Raw genomic sequence first — 20745 nt, 5'->3', positions numbered from 1 at the left:
GGTTTCAGCCATGACATCCCCTTTTCCCAGACGGCCTGACGCCTTCCCGTTTCCTTTCTAGCACACGATTGCCACAGACCCACTTGGAAAGTCAGCAGTGGTCCCAGCCCATTCCCATAACCCTGCTCAGAGCCATCTTTTCAGCGATGACCTGACCCGCGAGAGAGGTGTGCGTTGGGCAATGTACATTGGGCATTGAACCAGCTGCGTTACTCAAGACGCCTCCAGGGTGTCTCCGTGGCAGCTGGTTCATCCCCTTCAAGGTTAAGGGGCTCCTTGGGCGGGGAAGGCTGGCTGGAGGAGCGGCAGGGCCCAGAAGGAGCGGAAGGCTGGATGAGCCACTTTACTCCTCTTCCTGTGGTTTGCTGTGAATAATGGGGCCGATCCCAGCACTCTCACACCTCCCAGTGGGCAGCTCACTGCTGTCTGCGGGCTACCGTGGGCTGAGCCAGATGGGTAAGGGTAGCAGCCGGGCATTTAGGCCTCAACTTCCTCACGTGTCAAGTGGAAATTGTCCCTTTAAAACGAGGTGTAACCACCGAAGGCATCAGTCCAGACATCCCACCCCAAACCCCTCAACATCCCACCCCTGTGGCTGGCCTCTCAGTGTCAGTCTGGGGCCACCACAGACAGCCGGGCCCCCCCCTTCCAGCCCCTGTCACAGGCCCCAGTGGAGGTTGGAATGTGAGTGAGTGTGTGTGTGTGTGTGTGTGTGTGTGTGTGTGTGTGTGTGTGTGTGGTGGCGGGGGCGTGGTTGAGTCTGGGCCTGTACTGGCCGGAACCTCAGGGAAGCAGGGTTCACCCTCTCCATTTCCTTCTCCCTTTCTGCAGCCCCGCATTCATCCTAGCACATCTGTTTCATCTGTCCCCTTGCTGGAAGTCATCCACGCTCCTCATTATTTGATTTGGGAATAGTGGGGACATCCGGCGGCCCTGAGGAAAGAGCTCAGAAGGGCTTCGGAGTCACCTTGCCAAGCGCCTGCTCGGCCCCTGACTGGCTTTGTAATCCTGGCCAGTCATTTTGCCTCTCTGGGCTTTAGCTTCCTCTTGTTTAGTAAAATGAGGGTAAAAATAGCTCCTCTGTCCCTGTTCCGTGAACTCAAGTAAGATTCTGTTTATTGTAGAAAGAACGAACCTTGCAAGTGGAAGCGACAGGCCTGTGTTTGGTGTCAGGCAGACTGGAGTCTTGAAACTTCTCTGAGCCTCAGCTTCCATCAGCTCTTAAATCTGTTGCCCTGAGGGTTAAGGAGATAAGAGAACCCTCTGCCCAGCACAGCGGGGTGCACAGTGGGTACTCCTCTCCGTCCCCTCCTCCAGCAGGGTGGTCCCTGCTCCAAGATTGGGTGGAAGAGCAGAAAATGGAGGACGCCTGGGAAACTTGTTAAAAAACATTCTCGGGACTTCCCTGGTGGTCCAGTGGGGAAGACTCTCCGCGATCCCAACACAGGGGGCCTGGGTTTGATCCCTGGTCGGAGAACTAGATCCCACATGCATGCTGCAACTAAGAAGCCCGTGTGCCACGATGAAGATCCCGCCATGCCGCCGCAACTGAGACCCGGCACAGCCAAAATAAATAAAATAAATAATAAATAAATATTTTTTAAAAACCCACAAAAAAGCACTCTCTGGTCTCCCTGAAGATTCTGATTCAGGATTCAGGCTGGAGGAGACAGACAGCTGGATCTTTAACGAACTCCCGGGTTGACCCCACCAGCACTGGAACGTCAGGCAGGGACAACCAGCCTGCCGGGAGGTAGGGGGTGGGGAGAGCTTGGGGTCTGCTACAGATGCCAAAACCCTCGCCCTACACCTGTGGCTCAGAGCAGGTAAGCATGGCTAGAAGGAGCTCTTAGGTAATGGGGCTCTCCTTGCCCAGTCCCTGGGTCCCTCCAAGCCTGTCCTGCAACATGGACTTCCTACCTTGGAATCACCTGGGTGCTTGTTCAAAATTCATTTCCTCAGCCCCATGACTAGCACTGCTGCTGATTCAGAATCTCTCTTGAAGTAGAATCTGAGAACCTGCTTTTGTTTTAAACCTTCATTTTTAACAAGTTCTCCGACGGAGTCTGATGTGGAGAAAGGATTTGACTTCCAGTTCTGGGACACCAGGCAGGAACTTGGGTAAATAAAGTGATTTTTCACTTACCGAGTTCCTATTATGTGCCCAGGTGTCATGCCAGGTCTAACAGAGGGAGTATGTGGGGCTGTCACTGACCCAGGACGCTGAGGCTCCGAGCGGGCTCCAGCTGAAGACCAGAGGCGGCAGTCAAAGCCCGGTCTCGTAGATTCTTAGAGTTGGTATTTGAGAATGTCCACCTATGCCAGGGCCCAGTTTGCTTCTCTCTGTGGCCTGACACCTCTGCTTCCTGCTAAGCCCAATCTGATATTTCGGGGAGGTGCGGTGGGAGGTGGAGGTGGAGATAAGGAGTAACTCTCAGTGCAGAATGTGCAGTCGGAGCCCAGGCACAGTCCTAGGCTTTGACAGAACTCTGGTGCTTTGCCATGGTCAGACTAGGTACTCCTCAGAGCAAGGACCTATCTTCCCTCTCAGACTGGGGGTCAGGAGAGCTGGCATGCTGCATCTCCCCTCACACGGGGCTGGCTTCAGGAGGCAGAATTTTCTCTTTCCTAACAGACTGGGCATCCCTGAGGGCAGGCTGTCTCCTCCTTGGCTGGGGGCAGTTGTGGGCAGGTTGTCACACCCACTGGACCGTGGCTTCCTGTGGGCAAGACTGGCTGTGCGTCCTCTCAGACAGGGGTATCTTCTGAAAGCAGCTTTGGGCATTTTCTAGCATCGTGGGGCTCGCAGGATTGGGGCGGCACCCACTGAAGCTCGGGCTCCTGAAGCAGGGCTGAGCCCTCCCTAGGTCAGGGCCCATCTTCCCCTCAGACCAGGAACCCAGTTCCTCCCTTCTCTACCAGCCCAGGCCCGGCCCTTCCTGCCAGAGGGCCTCTGGATTAGATGGACCAGCCCGGTGCTGCTGGCTGAGCTGGTGTGAAGGGAGAGAGAGAGAGAGAGAGAGAGAGAGAGAGAGAGAGGGAGGGAGGGAGGGGGAGAGAGAGAGAGAGAGAGAGAGAGAGAGAGAGGGAGAGAGGGAGGGAGGGAGGGAGGGAGGGAGAGAGAGAGAGAGAGAGAGAGAGAGAGAGAGAGAGAGAGAGAGAGAGAGAGAGAGAGAGAGAGAGAGAGAGAGAGAGAGTGTGTCCCGGCTGGGTGTGAGTATTCTTGGTGACCTTGGAGCTGGGGCCCCACCCAAGGAGCTGGCTTCCTGGCCTTACGCTCACCCAGCAGAGCCTACAGGCAGGGCTTCCCTAATCCTTCATCTGCCGCTGCTAACCGGGGATTGCAGCTGTAAAGTGAGTCACGCACCTGGGTCTGGGCCCGCCTTCTGCCTCCTTCCTGTTCCTTGCTCGCTTCCTGAGCTCCCTGAGAAGACGGCAGGAAGCATGCTCTCGGCAGGCCCAACCTCCCCCTCGGCCTCTTGTCGCCTCCTTGACCACTGTCCCTGCAGTTTCTCAGGTAAGAGGCTGGTGGCCTGGGTGAGAGGGTCAGTTTGGCTGCTTTGTCTGGCTGCTCTGCAGAATCCTTGAGGCGGGTCAGGCTCGGAGGGTCCGCAGAGCTGGGTTATGTCAGATCTCCCCCCCATCAGCACCCCCTCATGGACACACAACCCCCTTTATCAGTCACAGACACAGCACACATCCTTTCACCCCTCATAGACATTTAACACACACAATCACCAAGAGACGTGGCATTCCCTCACACACTTCACAGAAAACACACCCTCATCACCCGCAGACACCGTTCACGGCCCCTCACAAATACACGTCATACAACAGACCCTTGACATCCGCTGACCCCACCCACTACACGCAATACACACACTGTCACAGTTGACACAATAGTCCCTTGTAGCATGTATATCGTAAGTCACAGGATGAAATGCACATCCTTACAGACATAGAACATGTACGATAGCACTGACGCACAGAACACATGAACCACTGCAGGACACAAGAAGCCCAGACTTGAAAGACCCTCCACTCACTCACGGCAAACAAACCTCTCCACACACACACACATCGATGCGGTCACACATACATATCATAGAAACTCCTCACATCCCGAAACAGGTCCGCAAGATCCTTGGGTGGTACTGCTCAGCTGGGGCAGGGGCTGGGGCCCAGTCCACAACTTTATCCCCACTTCTCACCTCCCCCCCGGTGGACCCTGTTTGTATACTGTGGCGCAGCCAGGAGCAGAGCTGGGGGTCTGGGTCACATCATGGAGCACGATGCAAGGGGCCGCCTTTCCCAGGTGTCTGAGTGCAGCTTCCTGGTGGCCCTGGGACTCCACACAAGCTGATGATAAAAATAACTGGCTAGCATTTATCACGTGCCTACTGTGAGTCAGACATACTGCTCACTGATTTTGCAAGTATTATTTAATTATGTGATACCTTTATGAAGTAGATAGATACCATTATCCTCATTTTGCAGCTATGTTTCGATATAGGCTCAGAGAGGTTAAGAAACTTCCCTGATATGCCACAGCTAGGAGGCAGCAGCGGGATTTAGACATAAGTAAGTCTGACCTCGGACTCCACTTCTTTTTTTCTTTTTAAATTAATTAATTATTGCTGCATTGGGTCGTTGTTGCTGCATGCAGACTTTCTCTAGTTACGACCAGCGGGGGCTACTCTTTGTTGGGGTGTGTGGGCTTCTCATTGCGGGGCTTCTCTTGTTGCAGCACACGGGCTCTAGGTGCACGGACTTCAGTAGTTGTGGCACATGGGCTCAGTAGTTGTGGCTCACAGGCTCTAGAGCACAGGCTCAGTAGTTGTGGTGCACGGGCTTAGTTGCTCCGTGGCATGTGGGATCTTCCAGGACCAGGGCTCGAACCCATGTCCCCTGCACTGGCAGGCGGATTCTTTTTTTTTTTTTTCGAATTTGTTTATTTTTGTTTTTATTTCCTTTACTCTAGGAGGTGGATCAAAAAAATCTTGCTGTGATTTATGTCAAAGAGTGTTCTTCCTATGTTTTCCTCTAAGAGTTTTATAGTGTCTTGTCTTACATTTAGGTCTCGAATCTATTTTGAGTTTATTTTTGTGTATGGTGTTAGGGGGTGTTCTAATTTCATTCTTTTACATGTAGCTGTCCAGTTTTCCCAGCACCACTTATTGAAGAGACTGTCTTTTCTCCACTGTATATCCTTGCCTCCTTCATCATAGATTAGTTGACCATAGGTGCGTGGGTTTATCTCTGGGCTTTCTATCCTGTTCCATTGATCTATATTTCTGTTTTTGTGCCAGTACCATATTGTCTTGATTACTGTAGCTTTGTAGTATAGTCTGAAGTCAGGGAGTCTGATTCCTCCAGCTCCGTTTTTTTCCCTCAAGACCGCTTTGGCTATTCGGGGTCTTTTGTGTCTCCATACAAATTTTAAGATTTTTTTTGTTCTAGTTCTGTAAAAAATGCCATTGGTACTTTGATAGGGATTGCATTGAATCTGTAGATTGCTTTGGGTAGTATAGTCATTTTCACAATGTTGATTCTTCCAATCCAAGAACATGGTATGTCTCTCCATCTGTTTGTATCATCTTTAATTTCTTTCATCAGTGTCTTATAGTTTTCTGCATACAGGTCTTTTGTCTCCCTAGGTAGGTTTATTCCTAGGTATTTTATTCTTTTTTTTTTTTTTTTGCTGTGGGTTTGTTGTATATGGCCTTTATTATGTTGAAGTAGGTTCCCCCTATGCCCACTTTCTGGAGAGTTTTTATCATAAATCAGTGTTGAATTTTGTCAAAAGCTTTTTGTGCATCTATTGAGATGATCATATGGTTTTTATTCTTCAATTTGTTAATATGGTGTATCACATTGATTGATTTGCATATATTGAAGAATCCTTGCATCTCTGGGATAAATCCCGCTTGATCATGGTGTATGATCCTTTTAATGTGTTGTTGGATTCTATTTGCTAGTGTTTTGTTGAGGATTTTTGCATCTATATTCATCAGCAATATTGGTCTGTAATTTTCTTCTTTTGTAGTATCTTTGTCTGGTTTTCCTTCCTTGTCTCTTGTAACATTCTTTCTTTCAAAGTCTATTTTATCTGATATGAGTATTGCTACTCCAGCTTTCTTTTGATTTCCATTTGCATGTACTATCTTGTTCCATCCCCTCACTTTCAGTCTGTAAGTGTCCCTAGGTCTGTAGTGGGTCTCTTATAGACATACACATACATATATATGGGTCCTGTTTGTGTATCCATTCAGCGAGCCCATGTCTTTTGGTTGAAGAATTTAATCCATTCACGTTTAAGGTAATTATTGATATGTATGTTCCTATTATCATTTTCTTAACTGTTTTGGGTTTGTTTTTGTAGGTCCTTTTCTTCTCTTGTGTTTCCCACTTAGAGAAGTTCCTTTAGCATTTGTTGTAGAGCTGGTTTGGTGGTGCTGAATTCTCTTAGCTTTTGCTTATCTGTAAAGCTTTTGATTTCTCCATTGAATCTGAATGAGATCCTTGCCAGGTAGAGTAATCTTGGTTGTAGGTTCTTCCCTTTCATCACTTTAAATATATCATGCCACTCCCTTTTGGCTTGTAGAGTTTCTGCTGAGAAATCAGCTGTTAACCTTATGGGAGTTCCCTTGTATGTTAGTTGTCGTTTTTCCCTTGCTGTATTCAATAATTTTTTTTGTCTTTAATTTTTGTCAATTTGATTACTATGTGTCTCGGCATGTTTCTCTTTGGGTTTATCCTGCTTGGGACTCTCTGTGCTTCCTGGACTTGGGTGGCTATTTCCTTTCACATGTTAGGGAAGTTTTCGACTATAATCTCTTCAAATATTTTCTCGGGTCCTTTCTCTCTCTCTTCTCCTTCTGGGACCCCTATAATGCGAATATTGTTGTGTTTAATGTTGTGCCAAAGGTCTCTTAGGCTGTCTTCATTTCTTTTCATTCTTGTTTCTTTATTCTGTTACATGGCAGTGAATTCCACCATTCTGTCTTCCAGGTCACTTACCCGTTCTTCTGCCTCAGTTATTCTGCTATTGATTCCTAATAGTGTATCTTTCATTTCAGTTATTGTATTGTTCATCTCTGTTTGTTTGTTCTTTAATTCTTCTAGGTGTTTGTTCTTTAATTCTTCTAGGTCTTTGTTAAACGTTTCTTGCATCTTCTCGATCTTTGCCTCCATTCTTTTTCCGAGGTCCTGTATCATCTTCACTATCATTATTCTAAATTTTTTTCCTGGAAGGTTGCCTATCTCCACTTCATTTAGTTGTTTTTCTGGGGTTTTATCTTGTTCCTTCATCCAGTACATAGCCCTCTGCCTTTTCATCTTGTCTATCTTTCTGTGAATGTGGTTTTTGTTCCACAGGCTGCAGGATTGTAGTTCTTCTTGCTTCTGCTGTCTGCCCTCTGAGGCAGGCGGATTCTTAACTGCTGCACCACCAGGAAAGTCCCTCCACTTCTTTTTTATTTATTAAAAATAAAAAAAAAATTTTTTTTAAAGAGGTAACAAATGAGCAAGTTAAAAGTTCAGTAGATATAACAGGACACACAGTGAAAAGACTCCCTCTGATCCTTGTTCTCAAAACACCCAATTTTGCTGTCTGGAGGAAACCCCCCGAGTTACCCCTTGGAGACCTCTCTTTTTTTTGGCTGCCCTTGTGGCTTGCGAGATGTTTTTTCCCCGACCAGGGATTGTACGCGGGTTCCTGGGGCCCTGGCCGTGAAAGTGTGGAGTCCTAACCACTGGGCTGTCAGGGAATTCCTGACCTCTCTTTTAACAACAGTCACAGGGCAGTCTAGCAGTAAGAGTTCCAAGTGCAGTGCCCAGACTCTGGGGGCTTCCCATGTCCTCCCCCTCCTCTATCTGCCCGGGTGAGGAGTGGGGCCGGAAGGTCTAAGGCTCCTTCCAACCTAAGACCTAAGTCCACTCCTGCCCTAAATCCTCAGGGAGACCCTTGCCCTTGATTCCACTGGACCTGGATCTTCTCCCCCTTGTCTCACCCCTGGGGGCCCCACCACACCCCTGAGTCTTCCTTTCAGGATCCAGTGCAGGATGAGGTGACCCCTCTTACAAGCTGGTGGAGGGGAGCTGTTCTCACTGCTGTCGAAGGTGTGCCCAGGCTGAAGAAGGGGAGCAGGTGGGACTCAGCCCTGACCAGAGGAGGGAGAGGATGAGGGAGAAGAAGAGGGAGAGGAGGGAGGAGAATGAGGACTAGCTGCCCGGCACTGTCCTTTATAGACGTAATGCCATGATGAGGTTGGCGGTGTCATTCCTGCTTTACAAATGAAGAATCTGAGGCTCAGGGGGCCCAGCTGTTAAGAGGCAGAGTTTGAGGGAGGATGAGTAAATGAGAAAGAGAGAGAGAGAGAGAGAGAGAGGGAGTCAGAGAGAGAAACTGAGGTTATGATGAGGAGGAGTAAGAGGATTCAGGGCTGCCAAGCATCAGGGCTGGCCATCCCCAAGAGGGCTCTCATAGTGAACCTGCTGCCCAAGTGACTTATGGGTTCTGAGGCCTCTGGTTTTGTAGTAATCCCCCTCCTCCAGTGATTCTTTCTCTATTCTGTTTGTTTGCACTATTCGTCTATCCTTGTGCTTTTTTTCTGTCCGTGCATGCATGGCTGACTTGCAGAATCTTAGTTCCCTGAGCAGGGATTGAACCTGGGCCCTCCGCAGTGAAAGTGCAGACTCCTAACCACCGGATCGCCAGGGAATTCCCCATCCTATCTTAATTACTGTAACTTTATAGTAAATCTTGATATACAATGTGGCATTTTCTTGACTTATTCTCCAAATTATCTAGGCAAATCTCAGACTTAGGTTATATATAAAAATACGTTATTACAAATTCCTATGCACCTACTGCTGAGTTAACTAGAATATTACAGATATAATAGAAATCTCCTGTGTATCCTCACTAAACCTGCTCCCTCCCTCTCTCCCCATAGGTAGTCATAACCTGAATTTGTCTTTATATGTTGATGCATATGTATTGTGTCCACTAATAATAATAATGTTTAAAGTCTTAGGAAATAGTATCATGCTATATGCATCCTTCTGCAACTTGCTTTTTTAGTTTAGCATTATGTTTATTGTCCAGGTTATTACATGTAGCTCTGTTCATTTTTACATATGTATAGGATTACATTGAGAAACATACAAATATTAATATTTCCAGTATGTAACGAGGAAGAATGTACATTTTCAACTTTATTATGAAATTAATTTCCAAAATGGTGGTGCCATTTGTAGTTTCTTTTTATCAGTGTAATGAGGGTTTCTATTTTTTTTACATCCTTCCCAATACTTGGAATTGGCAGACTTTCATTTTTTCCAATCTGGTGGTTGGTTGTTTTAATTTGAACTCCTGATTTTCTGAAATGTTGACCATATTTTTATGGTTTCTTAGCCTTCAGGCTTTTTCTTATAAATTGCCTACTTCTTCTTTTACCCATTTTTCTATTGGGCTTGTCTTATTTTTGATTTTTAGAAATTTATATTATATTATGCCTGAAAATTCTTTGATATATATGATACAAATATCTTCTCCTGGTCTGTGACTTGTCCCTTTACTATTTTTATAGTATCTTTTGATATACACAGTTTTAAACTTTATATGGTCGTATTTATCAAAGTTTTCTTTGTTATTTAAAATTTCTATGTCTTAATTTAAGAAAATTTCCCAGACCCTTAGCCCATAAAGATATTGTCCCCTATTTTCTCCCAAAACTTTTTATATTTTGCTTTTCATAGTTAGGTCTTTATGCCAGTTGGAATTTAATTCTGGATATGGTGCGAGGTAGGAATCTAATTTTATTATTTTTTTCCCCTAATGGATAGCCAACGATTTGCACCAATATCTAGTCTTCTTTTATTGATCTGTAATGGCAACTCTGTCGTATGTATCAGGTTTCCATATGTGTGATCTCTATTTGTGATCTCTCTTTCTGGGATCTCTATTCTATTCCTTTGGTCTATCTGCTTGTCCCTTTGTTAATACTCAATACTACCCTGTCTTACTACTATAACTTTATAATAAGACTCGATACATGATAGGGGAAATTCTATCATGTGTCCTTATTGTTTGTATGTTCTCATAGTACTTCAGAAATTTCTTGGCTGGTCTTGGCTCTTTGCTTTTTTATTTGGAATTTTAGGATCAGCTTGTAAAGTTCCTTGCAGAACTCTATTGGGATTTTTTTTTTTTTTTGAGTGCTTTACTTATGCTATTTTTCCCCCAGCTTTATTGAGGCAAAATTGACAAATGCAATTGTCAGATATTTAAGGTGTACATCATAGTAAACCCTAACCCTAACCCTAACATTGTAAAAGGATTCCCACCATCTAGTTAATTAACATCTATTGGGATTTTGATTGAATTGGCACTGAATTTATTGATTAAATTGGGAAGAACTTCCATCTTTATGATACTGATAGTCCCATGCATGAATATTTTACATCTATCCATTCATCTAGTTCTTAGTTGTTTTTCAATAATTTTATAATTTCCTCCATCAAGACCTTACACGTATCTTTGGCCAAGATAGTTTTCTTGGTATCATAAATTGTGTCTTGAAAATGACATTTTCTGTTTATTGCTTGTTTATAGGAACATGATTGATTTTGTTTGTTTGTTTGTTTGGCTGTGCCGTGCAGCTTGTGGAATTGAACCCGGCCTATGGCAGTGAAAACACCGAGTCCTAACCACTGGACCGCTAGGGAATTCCTGGAACATGACTGATTTTTATTATTGATTTTATATCCAGAAATCTTGCTGAAGTCTTTTGTTGATTCTAATAATTTGTCCATGGAATTGCTTTAATTTTTCTGTAAATCATATTGCATGTGAAAATGACAGTTTTGCTTTTCCTTTCCAATCTTCATAACTTTTTAAAAAATCAATTAATTCTTTTGGCTGTGTCAGGTCTTAGTTGCGGCATGCGGCTCATTGTGGCACGAGGGATCTTTTCGTTGGGGCGCTCGGGCTCTTCGTTGTGGCGCTTGGGCTTCTCTCTAGTTGTGGCACGTGGGCTCCAGGGCACGTGGGCTCTGTAGTTTGCTGCACATGGGCTCTCTAGTTGAGGTGTGAGAGCTCAGTAGTTGTGGCGCGCAGGCTTAGTTGCCCTGCGGCATGTGGGATCTTAGTTCCCCGACCAGGGATCGAACCAGTGTCCCCTGCATTGGAAGGTGGATTCTTTACCACTGGACCACCAGGGAAGTCCCAAGGTCACTCTTTAAATAAGCAATCCCTTATTTTCCTGATGATAAGATTCCCAAAATATATTTTTTTGGCTGCATATCTTATGGGATTTTAGTTCCCCGACCAGGGACTGAACCCGGGTCCTCGGCAGTGAGAACTTGGAGTCCTAACCACTGGCCTGCAGGGAATTCCCACAAAAGGTTTTTTTTAGGCCTACTTGAATATATAAACTCTTTAGAATGTAGATGATATAATCCCGAGTTTCTCAACCTCAGCCGTATTAACATGTTGAGCCAAATAAATTTTTGTTGTAGGGACTGTTCTGTACATTGTAGGTTGGTTGGCAGCCTTGCTGGTCTCTACCCACTAGATATCAGCAGCACCTCAGTCCCCTCCTCCCCTGCCACTTGTGACAACCAAAAATGCGTCCAGACATTGACAAATGTCCTTGGAGGGCAAAGTAGCCCCTGGTGAGAATGACTGCTAGAGTCAAATGCCTGCTTATAATATTTAATTCATTCTTTTAAAAAATTATTTTATTTTATTTTTTAAATTGAAGTATAGTTGATTTACAATGTTGTGTTAGTTTCAGGTGTACAGCAAAGTGACTCAGTTTAATTTATTCTTTTAGTTACTGACATAATCATTTTGGACAATAATTTACTATTTTATAAATTTGAGAGCGCTTCTTTACACTCTCAAGTTTCATGAGACTAATTTATTCACACTTAGTTTGTACATCATTGACGTCAGCATCTTTATTGTTATTCTTCTCCTTCATTTAACAGAATTTTCCAGGTTACAATGTTTTTACTTCCATTTACATTTTATGAGATACAGCACCTAACATCCTAATAAGACGCTATCATAAAAGTCCATCTCAAGACACAATTATTCATTATATAGCATTGAGACAATTTTCTTTTTCACTGTTGTTCTCACCTCTAAAATCTAAACAAGTGTTGAATTATTTTAAAGAACAAACAACAAAAAACCCCTTTTCTTATAAAAAATTACAAATACATACAAAAGTGCACTTCATGGTATAATGGATTCCCATGTACCATCAGCCAACTTCAACAATTATCAACCCATTTTTTTCAGTTGAGGTATGTCCCATTTTATTTTGAAGCAAATCCCAAATACATAATTTTATCTGTAAATGTTTCTCTAAAGGATAAGAATTCTTTTTAACATAACAGTGAAGTCATTAACCTAACCATCAACATTAATTCCTTAACGTAATTGAATATCTGATGTGTTCAAATTTCTGATTGTCTCATAAGTTTCTCTGTCTTTGCTTCTCTCTCTCTCTCTCTCACTCTCTGTCTACTTTGTTTGAATCAGAATCCAAAAAAGGCTCACACATAGCAATTTGGTTGCTATGACTCTTAATTCTCATAATCTATCGGTTCTTCCATCATCTTTTTTCTCCCTTATAATTTATTTGTTGAAGAAACCAGGTTGCTTGTTCTGTGCGTTCACTGCTGTCTGAGTTTGCTGAGGGTACCCTATGATCTGTTCCTCTTCGCTATTTCCTGTAAACTGGTAGTTGAACTTGCTGATGCTGTTTCTTTTTCCTTGGCAAGACTATTTCATAGATAGTGTTGTGAATTGAGCACGCACAAACACAACTTTATTAGGAAAGTTTCCAAACACACAAGAAGAGAGGGAAGAGTATAATAAATCCCTGTGCACCTGTATTAGTTTCCTACAGCTGCTGTAACAAATGACCACAAGCTTGGCAGCTTAAAACAACACACATTTATTCTCTCACAATTCTGGAGGCCAGAATTCCAAAATCAGTTTCTTTTTTTTTTCTTTTTGGCATTCTCTCCAGAGGCTCTAGGGTGGAGGCCATTCCTTATCTCTTCCAGCTTCTGGTGGCTGCTGGTATTCCTGGCTTGTGGCCATGTCACTCTGCCTCTGTGGCCACATTGCCTTCTCTTCTGTCTGTATCAAGTTTTCCTCTCTTACTCAGGTGCTGGTGATTGCATTAAGGCTCAGTTGGATACTCCGGGATAATCTCCTCATTTCAAGAGCAGTAATTTAATTGTACATGCAAAATCTTTGCCACATAAGGTAACATGTACAGGTTCCAGAGATTAGGACCTGATATTTCTGAGGACCATTATTCAGCCTACAAAATACTCATTCTCTAGATTCAATATTTTGCCTCTCTCTCTCTTTTTCTTTCCTTCGTTCCTTTCATCCTTCCCTTCCCTCCCCTCCCCTCCTCTCTCTCTCTCCCCTTATTTTACTGTAATATTTTAAACCATTTCCCTGTAATTTCATCCCTAATTATTTCCATATATATGAACATTTTCTTATATAACCACACCACCATTATCCTCTAATAAAATTTTTTAAATCCCTTAGAACCATCTAAAATCCTGCCCATATTAAATTCTCCCTGATTTTCTCAAATGTGTCTGTCCTGGATATCTTCTGTTTTCCCCTCCAGATCCACCCTCCACCCTTCTCCACCCAACTCTGTGCCCCCAGAGGCTGATCTGTATGGACAACATTATCCATCTCCCTTGCTTCTGGTTGGGCTCAGCCAATGGGAGGCACTGGTAAGAAACCAGAGGGTGGAAGAAGAGAGAGATTTGGGTATTTATGTCCTGGTTCCCTCTCTGCCTGGTCATTGACGACCAGCTACAACTGCCTACGCAAGGTCAGAGTTCTTGTCAGGCAGCCTTTTCCAAATAGCTACCCTCTTTGTGTTCCAGTAACTACCCCCTCGCCTCAGCCCTTCAGATGAAAAGGGCACCCCACTCTTGGCAGCCTTGGACGACTACACTATTCCTTTTGGTTCTCTAGACCTGCCCGCGTCTCTTTAAGCAATCCCTTCCTCCTCAGATTGCCCACATTGAGTGTGCCATCTCTTTCCAGGACCCCAACTGATACATGTATCTTTTTACAGTTGATTTGACTGATCCAGGTTCCAAACAAGACCCACAGGCTGCATTTGATTTTTTTTTTTTTTTTTGTCTGTGCTGCGTGGCATGCAGGACCTTAGTTCCCTGACCAGGGATGCAACCCGTGCCCCCTGCAGTGGAAGCGTGGAGTTATAACCACTGGACCGCCAGGGAAGTCCCTGTATTTGATTTTTATATCTCTTAAAGATTCCTAGATTAAAAGTCCCCTCCCCATTCCTCCCCCTGCCGTGGTTGATCTGTCGAAGGAACTGGATCAGTTCTCCTGTAGATTGTCCTGGTCTCACATTCTGGATTTGGCTGATTGCTTCTCTGAAATGCCCTTTAATTTGTTCCTCTGTTGCCTGTATTTCCTACAAACTGAAGATTGGATCTAAAGGCTTTATTAGATTCCAATTTGGATGTATTTTAAAGTAGAACTGACAGAATTGGTAACAGAATGAGGTAGGTGTGAGAGAGAGGAGTCAACCTCAGTTTCCTCATCTGTAAAATGTGGATAATAACCTCTGCCTACCTGCCCTGATTATTGATAATCTCAAAGAGTGCTGAACTGCGATTGCTCTGTGCACATACATGAGGGCCTATTGAAAACCAGGCGTGAGCCTGGAGTTGAGCCAGGTGTCCTTCAGTCTGTGGTCAGGGTTGATCCTGGAGGTCCCTCTGTGCCTCTGGAACGTGGTGGTGGGGGGGATGGCTGAGAAGGTGAAGCCAGTTTGGGGGAAGAGGATCTGGGTTGGGGAGCAGAGCTAGGGCCTCAGCTCTGGTGGATAGCTTGTGTGAAGGTTAAACGTGATGAACAGACCACCACGTTCTCTCCTGTCTCAGGTGCTCAAGGCTCAAAATGCCTCCAATGGAGACGAGAAGGGATGACCAAACTGGGCCTTTTCAAAGTCCCTCCCAGGAGGCCTGGGCCACACCTTAGGATCTGAGGAGAGTGTGTGAATGAGCACGAGGAAGGAGGTGACGCTGGGCAGTTGTGAGTGAGGGGGTGACAGATGTTACACCTGAGCTTGTGAGTGTGCAGGTGAGTGGAGGGATGTAATTATGACCGAGTATCTCTGCATGATGGTGTGTACTGAGTGTACATGAGCGTGCAAGGGTTGTGTGCTTAGGTGGTTTGAGTGTGTCCACTTGTGTGTGATGGGGTACAGCTGGGGGAGGGGGCAGATTTTTGGCTCTAGTTCTTCAGGGCTGAGCCACATGTTAAAGGTGGTTTGTCCTTTGAGGTCCATTTTTGGCTTTGATAAGGAACTGCAGTGGGGTCCCAAAGAGCAGGAGGGGGCCAGTCCAGACACCCAGGGCAGAGCTGAGGCCGGACCCCGCATGGGGCGTCAGGAGCCCGTACTACCACCTCTGCTTTGCACCTGCCCGGCTGTGGGACCCCGGTCCTGTCTAGACCTGTTTCCCACCCTGTGTAGGAGGCTTTTGGGTTGGCTCTCAGCTGAGGGGCTTGCTTCCTTAGACAGTGTCCTCTGCAGTGCCCGGTGCCTGCAGGGCTCAATAAACGTTTATTGGTTAAATGAATGAGTGGATAAATAGACTGGAAACTGAGGCAGGGAGCTCGGGCCCATCTCTCACCTTTGTTCACACAAAAAGCCTCCACCACTGGACTTTCACACACACACACGCACACTCACACACACGCACGCTCACTGACAGACTCACCTGCGTTCACCTCCTCAGTTGCCCATACCTACTCACCCTCACCTATTCCCTCTAACTCACTCGCTGCCCAATTCCTGCCCCGGGGCTTACGAGTCTTCCTCCCCCGCAATCCCAGCCCCGCAGGGCGCTGTCCCCATCGGTTCCTTAGTCTTGGTGCTCCTTGGTCACCAGGAGAGCCCAGCCGGGCCATGGCACTGACCACAGCAGCTCTTCCGAGTTCCTCCCTTCTCATCCTCTTTATATTCCAGCTGCCTCTCCCTTTCCTCCTTCTCTTTCTTTTGTCTTTTCTCTCATGCTCATGCGCGTGCGTGCACACACACACACACACACACACGCACACACGCACACACACAGGCACTCTCACTGTCTCATCTTTTTCTCTGTAACTCCCTTGGTTTTTGTCCTCAAATCTCCTCATTCCTCTCATGCTCTCTCTCTCTGTGTTTACGTCTGTCTCTCTCTGTGTGCCTGTCTCCCTCCATCTCTCATTTGCCCTGACTCTCTCTCTTATTCTGTTTACTCACTCTCGTCTGCTCTCCCCTCTCCCTCACACTTGTGCTGTCTCCAATGCACGCTCTCGCCCCTCTTGCTCTTGCCCTGTCTGCTTCTTCTCTTCCTCCTCCCCAGCTCCCGGCTCAGTGGCCGCTGCCCACACCCCACCCTAACCCTTTCTCTGCGAGAAACCTCCGAGCAGCGCCCAGGGCCTGGGTGACCCAACTCTGAGGTTTCTGTGGCATCCGCTGGAGGGGCCCTGGGGTCATGACGTTTCCTCCTGGGGGTGACTTGGCAGTGATGTGCTCTGTTTCCTCACTTCTGCAATTCCAGACAGCACAGAGGCAGGGGCTGCAGACAGACACCCAGACCTGGCAGAGGCAGCCGCTGCCCCGGGACAGGTAAGAGGCGTCCCAGCCCTGGCTGGGCCAGGAGGAGGTGTGTGGCAATGTCCTCGGGAGACCAAGGTCATGACCCCTAGATTGCGCCTAAGCAAACAAGTGCTTCTGTGTTTGTTTTTGTTTTTAATTTTTAAAAATAATTAATTAATTTATTTTTGGCTGCGTTGGGTCTTCCTTACTGCGCACAGGCTTTCTCTAGTTGCGGCGAGCGGGGGCTACTCTTTGTTGCAGCCCACAGGCTTCTCACTGTGGTGGCTTCTTGTTGCGGAGCTTGGGCTCTAGGTGCGTGGGTTTCAGTAGTTGTGGCACGCGGGCTCACTAGCTGTGGCTCGCAGGCTCTAGAGCACAGGCTCAGTAGTTGTGGCGCTCGGGCTTTCTTGCTCCGCGGCAAGTGGGATCTTCCCGGACCAGGGCTTGAACTCTTGTCCCCTGCACTGGCAGGCAGATTCTTAGCCACTGCACCACCAGGGAAGTCCCAGTGTTTCTGCTTTTAAGGGAATGTTTTGGCATCTTCTTCAGGCCCAGAGGCTCTTGCTTAAAAGGAATTCCTCGTGACCAAACTTTCCCAGGGAATCTGCTCCCCTCTTTGGTTCTCTAAGGCCGAGGCAGTGCTGAAGTGACCTCAGAGACCTCACTGGGAGGTGGTGATGGTGATGAGAGGGGGCTACCTAGATCTCAGGGGCTGGAAGCCATCTGCTTTACTAGCTGTGTGGCCTTGACCATGTCACATCCCCACTCTGTGCCTCCATTTCCCAAATTGTCAAATGAGGATAATGCCGTCTCCCCAGCATGAAGATCAGGAGAGGAAAAGGGTCTGGTACAGCGCTGCGTACTTGGGAATTCACTAGATGCTGGGTTTTCCCAGGGGGATGATGAAGAGGATAACCAGGTTGCTGGTACAAAGTGCTTGGCTCACAACCTGCTTCCCCCGTCAGGTCCCAGGTGCTAGGGACAGAGCACAGGCTGGTAGCCCCTGTCCTTCACTGGCAGGTCCAGATGTGGGTGTGGTGAATGGAGGCTGCTGCCCAGACACTTGCTCACCTGTAGAGAATGAGGGGACCAGCAGAGTCTCTCCCCAAGCATTCAGGAAGCTCTGATTTAGCTCTTGACTGAATACACAGCAGTGTTCCAGGTGCTTAGAGTGTGCGTGTGTGTGTGTGTGTGTGTGTGTGTGTGTGTGTGTGTGTGTGTGTAGGTGCCAGGGAAGCAAAAGAAAGAGATGTCCTTGCCTTTAGGTACTGACAACCCAGCCAAAGAAAGAAGCCCACTCCAAAGTTGCAGAGATGGCCCTGGGCCTGAGGCGGGCACTGGGGCTTTGGCATCAGCTCTTGCTTACAAGCTGGGACCTTGGACAGCTCAGGACCCTCACTTCCCTTCTTTGCAGATTGGGGTTTAAGTGCTGACCTGTGAGTTTGTGGGGAGGATGAAGTAAGAGACTGGGTGGGAAAGTGCTTCGTCAATCGTAGGATGTTGCATGAACGTGAGCCAATGTGTTACTGCTGATACTGACACCGTAATTCTTACTGTAAATGCCTCAAGGAGGAGGGATTTGTTTGTTCCTTGTTTTATCCTTACCCTTCGCACAGAGTTTGGCATGTCGTATAATCTTGGAACATGAATTGAATAGTGAGTGATAAAGTAATATGTTGTACTTGGAAGAGGATAGACAGTGAGCCAGAGGCCCAGCATCTTGTCCCACCTCTGCCCCTGATACTGTTGTCACCTTGGGCAAATCCTTTCTCTTCTCTGGGCCTCAATTTCTCCATCTGTCCAATGAAGGTTTGGGTAAGAAAGTCACAGTCTATGGTGCTAATAACAAAATATGCCTCCAGGACTGAGTTTCCTCTCTTGACTGGTGGGGGGTGTGTGTGACGAGAGGCTGGGATATTTTTGGCCTTTTATAGGGAGAGTTTTGTGGAGAAACCTCCTCTTCCCTACCCGAAGCCTGTGGACACGCCCTTGTTGAGGAGAAGGGGATGCTCCTCTTTTCCAGTGGCAGCCCCTCCTTTCCCATACTGGTCTCCTGCTCCCCATGGATAGACCCAGGAGTGGGCAGCAGCTGAGCTATGGCCTGGGAGCACTCCCTGAGGGGTCCTGGGAGAGTGTGTCTGGCTTCGGAGTGGAGCCCGTTCCCAGAAGGGCAAATGCTGGGCCCCTGGGGCAGCCACGTCTCTGACTAGCAGCTGTCGGGTTCCTTGGAAGGATGGTGGGAGGAGAGAGAAGCCTCTGGGGTATCTTTGTGCGTGCATGTGTGCCTGTGGTTGTGTGGGGCGGACTGGGGAGTTGCTCTGGCTCTATGCTATACGTGTGCTATACGCGTGCTACACGTATAGGTCCCAGCTCTGCTATGGCTATACGTGTGCCTGGAGCATGACCAACTGCAGGTGGGCCCAGGACAGCCCAGCAGTTCCCAGAAGCAGGATCGTCAGCAAAACCAGCTGAGAGGTTGGTACTCCTTTCTTCCCTGTGTCTTCAGCCAAAGAGAATCCAGAGCCAGTTTGTGTGTGTCTGTGTGTGTGTGTGTGTGTGTGTGTGTGTGAATGAGATGGTGGTGGGGGAGACTATGTGGGGGGAAGACCATCACTCGGCAGCCCCTCCCCCCTTCTTAATTCTACAGGAGGGGATCTTCAGGGTCTAAGTTTGGAGCTGAGCTCAGCTGGCTGATGGGAGAAGCATGTCAAAAATTTCTGCAGATCTCTTCACAGTTTATAAAGTCTGTTTCAATTCCCCAAATGCCTTACTGTTTACCAAACCCTTTATCACGCCCAACCATCTTCCTTCTCACAATAGTGTTTGAGGTCTGGTGGGGGAGGGGTGTGTGCAGATGAAGATCCCAAGGCTTAGAAATGGGGAGAGACTCACTCTAGGTGGTGGGTGGCTTGGCTGAGATCAGAGCCCAGATCCTCTGATGGTAATTCCTGATCGTAATTCGTATTTCTCTTCAGCCATCCTTGGTTGCTGCTTCCAAAGGAGGAGATATGTGGCTGCTTTAGTACATTGCTGATTTGTTTGCTCATTCATTCATTCATTCACTCAACAAACATTTTCTGAGGGGGAGGGAGGAGCTCACAGTTACTGATCAATAACCACGTGCATCAATTGCTTCATTTTGCACTTATAACTCACCCTGTGAGGAAAGTTCTATTATCACCATTTTGCAAATGAAGAAAGAGAGGCTTCAAGGGCTGAAGATCAGCTAGGAAAGAGCAGAGCCAGGTGCAGATCTGATTCTGTGTGACCACAGGGCCTGTGTCCTGTAACCTACATTTTCCCCTGGGCCAGCCCCTGAAGATGTCAGAATGATTCCTGGTATAACAGAGGTGTGCCCTTGCTGGGGAAGCCCAGAGGAAGAAGCACCTCCCTGGGTGCCCCCTCTTCCCTGCCCTGGCTGACTTCCAGGAAGCAAGAAGTGGGGGAGGGTGACTCACAGACAGATACTATCTGGGTATCTTGGAGCCAGAAGGAGAGACTCAGGCCAGCCTCAGGGTCCCCCAACTCCACAGGGATGTCCTAGGACAGATGAGCAGAGACTGAGTCTCATCAATATAATATATAAACCTGGGATCAGGTGGGCCCCAAGTGAGAAAGAAAGTTGGGAAACTCTGATGCTCAGGCCACCCCCCATCTCTGGGGCCCTAGACCCTGTCCCTGACCTCTCCCCAGACAATGAGCTCCATTCATCCACCAATACATGTACCTAGCGTGGTGCTAGCCTCCTTGTACTGGAAACCATGCGGAGCCTAGTGCAGAATTCCCCAGAGGTCAGGAAACTTGCTCCCTTTATTTGCCCCTCAAATCCTTCTGCTTCCTGGACAAATGGTAATGAAACCACTCCATGAGGGGAATTTTTAGAGGATATGACCAGAAGCACAGAGGCATGGCCAAGCCAGGGCACAAATGTCAAGCATCAGGGGAGGCCAGAAAAGGAGGTAACTCATTTATTGAGCATGTTAGAAGTTTAACTGCTTTCAACCTCAAAGCTATACTGTGAGGTCAATGTTGATATCATTTCCGTTTTATTGATGTGAAAACTAGGACT

At 46.9% G+C, this 20745-nt stretch overlaps 1 protein-coding gene across 2 annotated transcripts in view; it reads left to right on the top strand.

The window, feature by feature from the left end:
* Positions 1-3255: 3255 nt before the first annotated feature.
* PTAFR (platelet activating factor receptor) overlaps positions 3256-20745 on the top strand; it is a 43945-nt gene continuing 26455 nt past the window's right edge. Inside the window, exon 1 of one of the 2 annotated variants that reach the window (XM_059896262.1) lies at positions 3256-3517. The gene's annotated coding sequence lies outside the window, so the exon portion shown is untranslated. Of the gene's footprint in view, positions 3518-16657; positions 16707-20745 lie in introns of those variants that run through there. The other variant, XM_059896273.1, reaches the window with a different exon arrangement.

The sequence above is a fragment of the Balaenoptera ricei genome, chromosome 1 (assembly GCF_028023285.1).
Source record: "Balaenoptera ricei isolate mBalRic1 chromosome 1, mBalRic1.hap2, whole genome shotgun sequence".
In the NCBI taxonomy this organism is placed as follows: domain Eukaryota; kingdom Metazoa; phylum Chordata; class Mammalia; order Artiodactyla; family Balaenopteridae; genus Balaenoptera; species Balaenoptera ricei.
The sequence above is the reverse complement of the archived record's forward strand: the minus strand, read 5'-3'. Positions and strand labels throughout refer to the sequence as shown.